Raw genomic sequence first — 13,962 nt, forward strand, 5'->3', positions numbered from 1 at the left:
TTACTTCTCTTTTATCTTCTAATATGTTTCTCCTTTTTTTGATAGATCATCTTTGCTTTGGTCTGACCACCACCTCCTGGTACGTCCGACTGGTCTTTTTCCGAGCACCATCCTCTCTAATTACTGCCTGGGAATGGACATCTCCTGCATATTTTGCCTCACATAGCCAAACATTTCGGACATGCAGTGTCAGTCTTTCCTCCAGTGTCGAGTTCACCCTCAGATCTCTTGTTATGTAATAATTCCTGATTGTGTCCTTTTTGTCTTTTACACACCTGATCTTTCCACATGCTTGTAATTACTTATGCAATAGACAACTCCTTCATTATTAAAATGAGCTGCACAAATTGCTGTAATTGGTTTTAATTGATTATTCAATAGGTTTTATGATATTTCAGGAACACTGATTTAATTTTGTATGTCAATATGATGCTCCTGTATACAACATTTTTTATTTTGCAGTAAAACCTTGTTAAGAAGTTTCTGTACAGGGGATAAGGAAAAATAATGTGTTAAGCGAGAAAACTTACTACTGAATACACAAATAAAAACAATCCAACAAGGATAAACACTAGATAAGATTATTTCCCACTTGACGGCATTTTATTTTTTGTATCCGTGCGTACAGTGAAAACTATTTACAGTAAAACCTTGTTAATTCGAAGTCATTGGGATGCAAAAATCGGACTTCGAATTACGTGATTTCGAATTAACCGCCAACACGTACTTCGGAAACGCCAACCCTTATGGTGTCACAATATATTCTAGGATCCGTTACTGCATGCAATTAACCTTGATTCACAGTTTAAAGCTCTCAAATGCCATGGAAAAAACCCTATTTCCAAAACTCACCAGCAAACATAACCTCATGCAATGAAATCAAAAGAAAGAAAACATGGTTCAAAGACGAGGAGAAATCTATGCTGTCTCCCCTGTGCAAGTGCTTTATTCATTGGATTATTGTACCGTATGCATTTTAGATGCCTTGTGCTTGCACCACTGACTATAGATTAGTGGCTTGCACGGAAAGTACACGATGCCTTTAAAACATCGCGGCTTATTGAACTTTCCCATGACTAGGGGAGGAAGTCTCTCGCTTCCGTCCACATTACAACAGTGCAGTGACTATACTTGCACGATTTCCTGCCATGGCACTTCTAAGACTTATTAATGCATACAATCACCTTGATTCTCAGTTTAAACTTTTCAAATGCCATGGAACTATTTCAGAAATGTATCCAACAAGGTGCATTTACATTATTCAAATAATGCACTTGTATAAAACAATGACAAACATAATCTCACGCAACGATAGGAAGAAAAACACGATTCAAAGACGAGGAAAAATTATGCTGGCTCCTCTGTGCAAATGCTTTATCTTTTGGATTACTGTACTATCTGCATTTTTAGATACCTTGTACTGGCATGGAAAGCGTATTTGTGGCAAGCCCGACGCCCTTAAAACATTGTGGTTATTCAAACTTTCCTATGACAGGGGAAGGACGAAGGAAATTTCTCGCTTCCGTGTGCACTGCATAGCAACACAATACAATTCCCGGCTGGCAATTCTCTCCTTTAAAACCATAAGTCCGTTTGGCCTCAGCGTTAAAAAAATAAAAACAAACAATGCAGTTTCATCGGCATTAGCAATATTGTTTGGTGCGTACGAATTGATTATAGGCTATAAGCCACGCCTTTTCGCCAACTGTTGGCATCGCCAGTGTTCACGGATTCTACCTCTCCGCACACTGCCTGTTACGTGATATTGTGGCCTCCGAATACAAAATAATTACAATTCCGCTCGAACATAGCAGATATGAAGCACACCGCAGGCACGCTGAAGTAGATGAAAGTGCGCAAAGTTACCCCTTCACGTTCCGGAAGACACATTCTTTCATGACGTGGAGAAATTTTGAATTTAAATTACTCTGTAAAATACTTTTTTTTTTTCAAAATTAAAGGCAGTTTAGAATTAAAAATCTGAATTTCGGTGACAGGCCGACATTGTTCTTTGAATGTAGGATGCTAAAAGGTTTGTTTTTTCCACCTATTCAATACATATAAATTTTATAAATTAGGAATTTATTATTGATTCCACTTGAGACATGTTTCGCCCTTCATTGAGGGCATCATCAGTCAAAATATCACCTCAAGGTAAAAAATCAGGTAACTGGTTAGTAGTTGACATGTACAAATTAATACATATTATTAATACAATTACAAAAATTAAGTATGGGAAATAGTTGTACAAAAGTGATGGTTGAACATATAGGTTTATAGATGAAACGTCAGCATCAATGCCTAAAATTAACATAGTAGAGTTCGGCAGTGGTGCTCTGGAGAAACAGTTGACGCAATCTAGGAAAAAAAGTTTAAAAATATTTACATTATAACAATTAAGGGAGAAAAGGTGTAGTGTTCGGCGTCAATGTTTGTAACCAAAAATTAATGTCAAAGGTTGGTAACTATACAGTATTTACATTGTTCAATTGAACAGTTGAGATAAAGTTTTAAAATATTTACATTATAACATTCTTTGAATTACGAATTATCCGTATTTCGAATTAAATTATTTAAATAACATGCAAAACCATACCTCATGTTTCCGGGAACGAGAGCTGCTTCAAAATAGGCGAGATTTTGAATTAAATGATTTCGAATTATCGAGGTTCTACTGTATTTATTAATTAATTAGTGCCCTTTTCAGTGGCGAAGTTAGGGCTTGAGACCCTCTCTTACACTTAACCCGTCAAGCGGTAGATTTCTTTCGAGGAGCTACTAACACTGTGGCACATTTTTCCGTAAGGTACTAGGAAGTAGCATATAGTGCGATATTCTTGTGTGGTATAGTATTTTTATCAGGTTCAAAAGTACAGAATATGTATCAAGCTGTCAAAAATGATCATAGTATGAAGGGCAAGGTGTCTGGCACTGAGGATAGCAACAGGAACTTACGGTTTGATACTTTTAATTGGTGAGGTATTTTCATCAGGTTTTAAAAACAGTCTCACTTTCAAGCTGTTAACATGATTGCAGTGCTAAGGGCAAGGAAAAAGAATCTGGCTCAGTGAGGAAAGCAACAGGAAACCTACAATAACATACTCTTGTTTACAGGCATGATAAACAATTGAAAATATTCTAGCTGATTATTTACGCCTTCAATTTGTACATTCAGTCCAGGTTGCCCCTTAAATGTAAATCTCGGCCGTTCAGATCCTATCTTTGTCCATACATCGAGCAGAATATCACTGCTAGTGTTATGGTCGCGTTCACTTGAGTCGCTTTCACCACTGCACTTGCCATGTCCTGACATTTCAACATTAGTCTCACTCTCAGAGATACATCACTCTCCGAATTGTCACAGTGTAATAAATCAAACAGTTCTTCTCGCAGACGTTTCCGAGCTCCGCTTGCACCTGCCATAATGCACTATCTACCACTCTCAGCAGCCTGACGGCTGGGTACGTGGTTTTAGGAGTGTTCCTGCTTTAGACAATGCTTGAAACTAACATACACGTATAAAGGAAAGTGATCTCGGATCATACGACGGAATAAGTCGTCATACCCATCGCCGAAAGACTTTTACAGTGTGATGACGAAATATTCCGTCATGGCCACTTAGGAAACCATGTGGCTATTACGATTTATTCGGTCATTACCACTTGAAAGGTTAACCACATACTAATTAAAATCTTCAGTAAAATGCTAAGATACTTAAAATAGTTAAAACTACATATACGGGCGAGTTGACCATGCGGTTGGAGCGTGCAGCTATGAACTTGCATCCGGCAGATAGTGACTTCGAACCCCACTGTCGGCAGCCCTGAAAATGGTTTTCCGTGGTTTCCCATTTTCGCACCAGGCAAATGCTGGGGCTGTACCTTAATTAAGGCCACGGCCGTTTCCTTCCCAGTCCTAGCCCTTTCCTATCCCATTGTCACCATAAGATCTATCTGTGTTGGTGCGACAAAAGCAAATAGCAGAAAAAATAATTAGAACTAAAAATGAATTTAAATAACTAATTTAATATTAAAAACTCTTAAACCTGACTAATCATCAGGCACACATACATTCATACTTCAACCATCCAGTCAGCTGTCGTCAGCAGGTAGTCTCGGTAGGCGACCTTAAATCTTGATGAAGAGCTAGTTTTTCTGACCTGAACTGGCAGAGAATTCCATAATCTGGCACCGGTCACCACAAATGATCTGATAATTTTATTTGTGCGGTGCACTGGGATAGAAAGAAAGGATCTTGAACATTTATTTAAGTTGTGAAATTATGATAAAAAGGTGAATTTAGGAGAAATATAAGCGGGTATTTTCAGCTAACACTCCAAACACCATCATTAAAATGTGTACCAGTAAAAGGTATGAAAAACACAAGAGAAAAGTATGAAAAGCTTTCCTGCTGGGGCTTATAAAATAACAACAGTGCATAGAAAGATGGGAAAAACACCAGACAACAAATATGTAAACATTTGCACTGATGGCCATAAACATATTACCAATCATACTGTTTCTAAAACAAATCTAAGTAGAAGCTTTATATTTCGGACCAGTGGGTTATTTTCTGGCCACACTCTTAGACAATGAATTGGAGGTTACAATTGGCCATGTCCATGTGGGACTGCAGAAGAATGGCTTTGGCCGCCATTTTGAATCCGATCAATTTCGACCAACTTGAGTGATTGAATTGAAACTCGGTGCGGTGGGCTTAGCGATGCGGATGCTAGCCCGCTTTCTGAAGGTTTTTAATTTTGTCTTCATTAGTAAGGAATTTTGCGACTTTTTCCGTATCCATCATGCGACAAATATTCACTTCTCTTCAGTGAACCACTAACTTCTCAACGGCAAACGGGCTCGCTGGGTTATTCAGCAATCTCACTGCTAACCAGCAAGCAACATTCCTCAGGCTAACTTACCCTCTGAAGTTCACTTGTGGCGAGTAGGATATCATGGTCCTGTCACTAGGGATGACAAAGAGCATTTTTAAGGCTAGAAAAAGTGTGATTGTACTAAAACATGAAGCAATAAGCGAGTGTTAATACGATGAGAATTGGGACTTCAAATTTTCGATGTGCTAAGCGGGAAAACATATTAATGAGGAACGCACTAATGAGGTTTCATTGTATTCATTTTTAGTGATACTATAGACAAAAGACCTTTTCTTGCATTGGTAAGACACTATGCAAGCAAATTATTTGTCTAGGCTTCTGAGAATAAGTTTCCGTATATTTTTGGACAAGTAAAGAATATTCTATTGTAAATTGTTTTATCAGGCTAAGTGACTCGGCAGGTAATTTCATATACTTAAAAGGTATGGTCAAATGTTCCACCTTTACAATACTAAATTAAAAGAATAATTTAAATACATGACTTGGAACAATATTTTAATGAAATTGAGTTCCCGCCTCCAGGAGATCGTTAGTATTGACTGGGAATCAATCTTGTTCCTAAATTTTGAGCTCGCATAAGTGGATCTTCATGACTTTAAGTATGCTGAGGATCATTGTGTTTATTTGGTCTGTATTTTTGTATTTATGAACCAATTTTCCAAGATATTAGGTAGTACAGTCCAAAACGAAGTATTAACTTCGTTAAGTAATGAACGTAGGTTTTCATGGCTCATTGTATTAACGTAAAGAAATAAATGAATACTGGATTAAAGCCACTATATATATTTATTTAATGAAGCCAAGCTTTCAGCCAAATTGCATTGGCCTTCATCAGGGCATGTGAAGTTCTGCCTCTGACAGTGAGCAGAGAAATTCAAAGGAACGTGGAAGTCATGACCATACTATCCACGCCGGGCTGAGTGGCTCAGACGGTTAAGGCGCTGGCCTTCTAACCCCAACTTGGCAGGTTCGATCCTGGCTCAGTCCGGTGGTATTTGAAGGAGCTCAGATATGACAGCCTCGTGTCGGTAGATTTACAGGCACGTTAAAGAACTCCTGCGGGACTAAATACCGGCACCTCAGCGTCTCCGAAGACCGTAAAAGTAGTTAGTGGGACGTAAATCAAATAACATTATTATTATCATTCGTACTATCCACGGCCTACCCCACTATCTGGACTCGAGGATCGTTGCGCTGTGCTGTGGTGGTTGGGAGGGAAGTTACTGATTCACTGCCCTCTAATCAATAAATGAAAAAAGGTTCCACCTAATCGATACTTTCTCTTTTTTATTTAGCCTTGGGCTATTTATAAAAACATTAATAATCACAGAACATGTTTCGATTGCTTAGCAATCATCATCAGCTGTTTTACATGTAGCTTAGGTAAAAATAGCGTAAAATCGATATCATGATTTACAATAAAACATTAAAAACAGGTGTTAGTAGATGTTGTACAGGTGGAAAAGGGGGGGGGGGGGGAGGGAGAGTGCATTGAGGGTGGTTGTTAGTTGGACAATAAACTTATTAAAAACACTTATTGGGTTAAAATGTCTTACGTTCACTATAAGTCTTGAGAGCTTTTCAATAAAATCACTTGCTGCTGAAGACTTGTAGATTTTTGGTAAAATGCTCCTGTTGAATTGATTATAAAGAGTTTATGTCTTCTTAACACATTGCGGACCGGTCCCGAGAAAACTCGTGTTTGCCTAGCCGAGCGTTGCGGACCGGTCCCGAGTTATCTCGTGTTAGCAGCAGACCCAGCAGACTGAACTTTAGTGCTATCTTTTGAGATATACGGGAACTATTTGGAGGTCAAGGGTGATAGAACTCTGTTACGTATGGTTCTACACAATCGATAGTCGCATTTGTTTTCGAGTATTCTTCATATCGTAGATTTTCTTTGCATTTCTTGACAACATGTTTACGAAGTTCGAAGAGCCATGCAAGATGGCAGCGCCTAGCGATCGCACGTGTTTACACAAAGATGAAATTATTCGCGAATTATGTGCTGATACAGGCTCCGAATATTAAGTGATGCTGAGTATTTAGAGTTCGACGATGAAATATCTTCTAACGGAAATGTTTCAAGTGATGACGAGGCAAGGTGTGGAACTCACGTAGCGCAGAACGAGTCGTATATTTGTGTTACGGGTGTAAATATTCTAAATATTTTAAATAATGCAGTGTTTTCTGACGACTGGGTTATGGACAACAGTGAACCTAGGTTAGAGGATTTTGAAGGTGCTCCTGGTACAAAGGTATGGCCTAATGAATCTGGAAACATAGGACAAGTAGCAGGACTTATGTTTGGTGAGGAATTTTTCAGTATGTAGCTGAAAAGACAACCTTACACTATGAGCAAAAATCACATTCTCATAACTTATCCCCTAAAACACTAAAGTGGACCAATGTCACTAGCAGGGAAATTAAAAAATTAATACTCTGTGTCTATTGATACGGCAGGTGAAGAAATCGTGTCTGAAAGATTACTGGCCAACCGATCCGCTAATAAAAAGACCAATATTTCCGAAAACTATGAACCGAAATAGATTTCAAGAAATACCCTGCATTTCAACAACTATTCAGGAAGGCCAATAGAAAAATACACAGTAGTCCTTCAAAAGCTATTGAAGTTCTGACAGTTTATTTGTATGCATGCACTCCAGCTTAGAGGTAGTTAGAAAGTGGCCGGGAACAGGGCTGTGCATGGGGCGAACGGCACCCGGTCCGCAATGTGTTAAAACGGCTTCTGGTTTTCTTCCCCGTCACTTGTCTCTTATTAGGTGGAAAAGTGTGGCCCGTTGTTGAATGAAGTCTACTATTTGGTGTTCAAGAACTTGTTAAATTAGATCGTCTGTAGTACGACCTGTAACCGGCAGAAAAAGATTGCGTGAATTATTTTCGGTCGCCTAGAAACGAATTGGCTAGGGAGGCTATTTAGTATAGGAAGGTGTGGAAATGTAAACTTACCCTTGTCCTGTTTGATTGCTTTACTTCCCGTACTGCAGGTGTAGGTTTGGTTCGGCTGTCTTCGACCTTGTATTGTAGCGGTATGCTGTAGTCTGTGAGCTAACTTGGTAAGGAGGGAGGGGGAGCGAGGATGTGTCGTCATTTGCTGTTCTGGGCGGGGAGGTGGCTTCTGTCTGTGACGTATCTGCCTCGTGATTGCTTAATGCGTTCACTGGACGTGTTTGATTCTTTCTTAGTAACTCCAAGTATCTCAATATGTGTTTGAATAAGGGGTTTCTCTGCTCATTTATTTCATTTAAGTTCTTGGCCCTATTAGTTGACTTTCTAGAAATATGTGAATACTTTCTAGACTGTTCATTAGTCTTCCCTTGTTCAGTCTATTGAGAATTACCAGGTCTTGTTTAATATCTGTAAATCTATGGCCTGTCTCGCTCATATGTACTCCCATTGCGGAGAATCTTCTGTTTTTCTGCATTGACATGTTCTAGGTACTTTATTGTGAAATTGCGTCCTGATTGTCCTATGTATGTGGCCCTGCACTGGTTGCATATCAGTTTATAAACACCTGAATCCTGGAAGCACTCTTCACTGTTCTTATTAACCATATTATGGTTGAAAAACGTATGTCTCGTGTTGTTGTTTGTTGAGAACGCTACTGTACTTAGATGTCATGTTACTTAAATAAATTAGTAATTGCATAAATATTAGGGTTGTTGAAGGTGAACCTCATGTACTTTTTTTGTTTGCTCTGACTGTTTTGATAAATTTGTTTGTAGTTTGCGTTTACATTTGGTGATTAATCCGTTAATAGTTTTTAAACTAAAACCGTTAATGAGGGCGTTTGTCGGTTAAAGGTTAGTTCTTTATTCCTCTCTTTATTGGTTAACGGGATTTCAAAGGCTCTATGTGATACGCGGATATTTTCTGTGAATCGGGGTGTAGAGAATTGTTATGAATTGTAGTTGGAGTGAATGTAGGTTTTCTATAGATTCCAAAGTGAAATTGGTTGTCTTTTTTAGTTGTAGTAATGTCTAAAAAATTGATCGAACCGTTTTTTTCTTCTTCAACAGTAAACTGTATATTGGGATCTAAGGTGTTCAAAGTGTGTAAAATACTAAGACTGTCATTGAGATCCTTGTCATTTATGGCATAAATCCACATAGAGTACCCACAACTCAAGCCCTTTGATATGGTCTACGATATAAGAATGTTCCAGGTGATCTAAATATATATCAGCCAGTATGCCTGAGGCCATCTTGTTGTTAAATATAAAGTAGTTCTTACTTTTCAAATTTTGAAGCTTGGACAGTTCGAACATGTGGTTAGTTGATATGCAGTATTAGAATTGAAACGTCATGGAATTGTCATGTAAGGAAAAAACTTTGTTTGGTGTAATTCATTTAGAGTGCTTACGAATCGAAGAGAAAGTGTGTTAAAAGTGTACACATTACAAACGGCTCTATTCGAGGAAGATTGGCATCGTCCCAATAAATGAGGAAATGCGTCAGGCGTCTCCTATGGTACGGCCACATCATGCACACAGCAGCTCACACCGTCGCCAGGACTGCTTACCACCTTCATGTCAGTGGAAGTTGACCAATTCGAAGGGCAAAACAACAGTGGTAGGATGCACTTAACGCCGACATTACAGCGTACTGATGTTTTTAATCACGGGAAATGCCGTTCCTTGATCCATCAACCAGACCCTGAAACAGTAGGATAAACGCTTAGAAAAGGAGGAGTCGTACAGCAGTATGACTGCCTTTTTTTCCCCCCATGTGCTGTGTGACAAACATGGCTAACGTACCATTCCTTAGCCACATTTCAAAAATACAGTAGAAGTCCGTTATAGTTAAATTTCATAATGGCAAAAAATTTACTCGCTATAACGGATTGTTGTCATATCAGATTTTTCGTAAAAGTCAGAGAAAACCCCATAAACATTAAAGTCAGTATGAAATGGCAATACATTTGTTCAAAACTTGCATTTTTGCAGATAATATCCACACTAGGGCTTGTTCGTTTGTTATTTTTCAAAATCTGATGCTAAATGGAATTGTATGTTTAATTTCATTCTGAAAAACTATAGTATCACTCCAAAGGCCTCTGTGGCAAATGTTCCAGTTTTCTTCTTCAAACAGCGTCACCTAACCTAACCATATATGTATCATGTAAACGTATTTCAAGCGCATGTAGAGAAATGATAACCTGCTCGCTAAAAAATTATATGGGAACAGCATTTAACTAGACATGAGAAAATATAAACTATCCTCTGGATCAGTGATTTACTCTGCCATGTCTTGAGGTTATCACATTCTTACTTAATTTTAGTATATAACATAGCGATCGTTTACTTCAGCCTTTATTTCTAACGTGTTAACAACTGCTATCGGCCACGTTATTTACGCATTTATTACAAAAACGCGTTATCCTCTTTCATTTTGAATTTTCTTTTAGAGAACAGCAGTTGACGGGCATTACTAATCGACTCTGACATCACCTTCGAATATCGAGAGAGCTCGCAAGTGTACGTAGCGAGAACACGATATGGTACTGAAGATGACCGATCACATTTTGTCGCAAATGTTTCAGTTTTCTTATTCAAATAGTGTCACCTAACCTAACTTAACCATCCTATATGTTTCATGAAAACATATTCCAAGTGCCAGTAGAGAAATGATATCATCATCATCATCATCATCATCATCCTTTCATATATTAGTCCTATAGAAGAACTGTTACGGTCTATACAAAATATTTGAATTTTCACGCCATCTCTTCCTGGGGCGTCCGAGGATGGACATTCCAGCTGTAAATTTACATGGGAATAGCCTCTCCAAAATTTAACCAGACGTGAGAATATATAAACTGACCTCTGAAATCGGTGATGCGCTCTGCCATATCTTGAGGTGTATTGCATTCTTACTTAATTTCAGTATATAACATTAAAAATTAAGCGATTGTTTAGTTCAGCCTTTATTTCTAACCCGTTAACAAGTGCTATTGACCACGTTATTTACGCATTTGTTACGAAAACGTGCTCTCTTCTTTAATTTCTATATTTTAATTTTTTTTACGGAACAGCAGTTGATGGATATTAGCCTCCTAATCGATTCCGATCGACTCCGACGTTGCCTTCGAATGTCGATGAGGGAGCTCGCAAGTGCGCATAGCGAGAAAACGATACCAGAGGTTGCATTTTGTCGCAAACGCTTCAGTTTTCTTATTCAAACAGCATCACCTAACCTCACTTAACCGCATATGGACCATGAAACCTACATCAAGTGCCAGTAGAAAAGTGATATCGCTTAAGTGTGGCCAGTATCCAGTAATCGGGAGATAGTGGGTTCGAGCCCCACTGTTGGCAGCCCTGAAGATGGTTTTCCGTGGTTTCCCATTTTCACACCAGGCAAATGCCGGGGCTGTACCTTAATTAAGGCCACGGCCGCTTCCTTCCACTTCCTAGGCATTTCCTATCCCACGTCGCCATAAGACGTATGTGTCGGTGCGACGTAAAGCAAATAGCAAGAAAAAAGAAAAGAAAAAGAAAAGAAAAGTGATAACCTTCTCGCTATAAATTTAGATGGGAATAGCCTTACCGAAATTTAACCAATTGCGAAAAAATACGAGGGTCGAGTCATAAGTCGTGGCAACTATTTTTTTCCCACGAACAGGAGACAACACGGAAAATCTAAGATATGCATTTGGAAATATAGGGCATGTACTTATGCATAGTGCCTGAAGACAAATTCTGACTTCAGGAGATTCTCGTAGGAAAGTGACAGAACACATAATAATACAGCAAATAAACAAGACTACATACAAAGGACAGGTTTCCAATGGTTGCAGACTGATCTGTACTGGGAGGTACTCTTCAACCGCGTGCATTTAAATGAAGTGCCTTGAAGAACGCTATCTAACACATAAAACTTGAAACAACTAGTGCAAGAAGTTGGGACATTGGTTAACAGATGTCACTACTAAAGTGATAGAGTAATGTGTTATTTTAAGGTTTTCTAAACTGACAGAATTTCTTTTGTTGTTTGGTGTATCTCAGTTGTCAACACTTCGATCTCTTTCTGCCAACTTTAAAAGTAACCAATTAGAAATTTTGGGTATTTAGTTTTCAACCAATCAGAGTTTTCTTGTACATATTTAATTAGCCAATAAAAAACTGGGGGTGTGTCTGGTTTTAGCCCAGAACCCTTTTGAACCTTCCTCTTGGGTATAAAAGCTGACGCTTTTTCAAGCTAACTTGTCTTATTGATTGTCATGTTACTGAGTGTGTGTGTTAAGAGAGGAGGCGGGGGTCTCATCCAACATCACCTAAGGTAATGGCCACCATATTTCTAACTCTGCCAGCTAATTCGAGGAGAAGGTTTCCAATCTTTAGTAATGTAACTCTAAAATTCCAAAAATGTTAATTTTTGTTTCTTCTCACGTAAAAGTTCAACTAGTCTAGAGCACTTTAACTAAAACTGGGGATAGAGAGTGCATTACCCTCTGGAATTCCCCTTCAATTTAATCTTGAGGTGACTACGATTTTGTAACTGTTTTCACTATTGTAAATTGTAACCTAACTTGTCCATCTAGTCACCTCAGTAGAATGGGATTAGCCCCTGTAACTTCGGGCCAGGAGCCCAAATAGTGTTTTATCTTGTGTGCAAATTTCAAGGAGTGCAAATGTCTGCCTCCGCAGCATTTTGATTTTTTAGGGCCAGTAACTTTACCCTGTTATATTCACTTGACACCCCTGTGTAAACTTAGACAATTGTCTTGTAAATTATAGGTTGTGTCTAGAGAAAGTGTACATTTTATTGAGAAAGACGCTCTAATCTCAAATGTAAAAATTAAAGGTTGCTTTGAGTAGGCTGTAAGAGTTTGGGAGTGCAGTCTCTTTGGTAGAATTATGAAGCATAGAGGCTCTTTCTTGTAATTTGTGTAAATATTGAATGAAGCCTTTGGAAGGCCGTATCTTGTAACATTTGGAGCAAAAGGTGCTCATGAAAATTGTGTGATGTAAATATCCTGTAAAAGAAATTGGGAGACTCTTCTCCTTGACTATCTAACTAAACGCAACAGTAGTGATGTAGGGACTTTTGTAAATTGGAAGCTGGAAACTCGAATTTTGTAAGTAACCTTACTGGGTTTTTCTGTTTTTCCTACTTTGTACCAAACTAGCTCTGTACCTGAAATCTTGTTCTTTCACCAAGTGAATAGTTTTGTTAAAATTTAATATCTGAAAAGAAATATAACCTTTATTTTTAAAGTTTTAAATTAATCTTTGTCTGTCGTAGATAGTAGTCAGCGCCTTCTTTCACCTCTCTGTTCCACACATTATCCGTACATCTTTGCTCACGGACACAGGACTGCCTGGCAGTTGATACTCTACCCCGTTTGAAGGTCTCCACCCACCTCGCCACTGTACACCTAATGTTTCCCGCAGCTCTGCATGGCATTGGCGTGCATTTCTGCCGCAGAGAACTGCTATTTTAATATACGATTGTTGCTCCTGCTTGTGACGCTCTCACTCACACACTGAACTTGGGGGCATGCTTAGACCCACACTGTTGTTTACATACTCCATCTAGTGGCATCATATGCAAGTACATACCGTATGTTTCCGTGTTGTCTGCTGTCTGCCATGACTTATGGCTTGACCTCAGAAATCAGTGATACGCTCTGTATTGCATTCTATCCCATTTCAGTGTAGAGTGTTAAAATTAAGTGACCGTTTACTTAGCCTTTATTTCTAACGAGTTAACAACCGCTATCGATCACATTATTTACGTGTATATTAAGAAAACTTATTCTCCTCTTTAATTTCTGATTTTCTTTACAGAACAGAAGTTGACGGGTATTGCTAACGAACTCCAACATTGCCTTAGAATGTCTACAAGAGAACTCGCAAATGTACATAGCGAGAAAACAATACTGTTGTTAAAAATTAAATAATTGAAAAGGAGGTTCAACCTATTCAATACTTAAAAGAAGGAAATACAGTAATCACATTCCTATTTAAATGGGACCGGTTTTGACCTTAGTCCAGGTCATCATCAGCCGTAAAAAGATGTACAATGTTTATGAATATTGGA

The 13,962-nt window shown here is 38.5% G+C and overlaps 1 protein-coding gene across 1 annotated transcript in view; it reads left to right on the plus strand.

Moving 5' to 3' along the window:
• LOC136883565 (26S proteasome regulatory subunit 6B) overlaps window positions 1-13,962 on the plus strand; it is a 92,148-nt gene that overhangs the window by 17,580 nt on the left and 60,606 nt on the right. The gene's annotated exons all lie outside the window — the stretch shown is intronic.

This window comes from Anabrus simplex, chromosome 11 (genome assembly GCF_040414725.1).
Source record: "Anabrus simplex isolate iqAnaSimp1 chromosome 11, ASM4041472v1, whole genome shotgun sequence".
Taxonomy (NCBI): domain Eukaryota; kingdom Metazoa; phylum Arthropoda; class Insecta; order Orthoptera; family Tettigoniidae; genus Anabrus; species Anabrus simplex.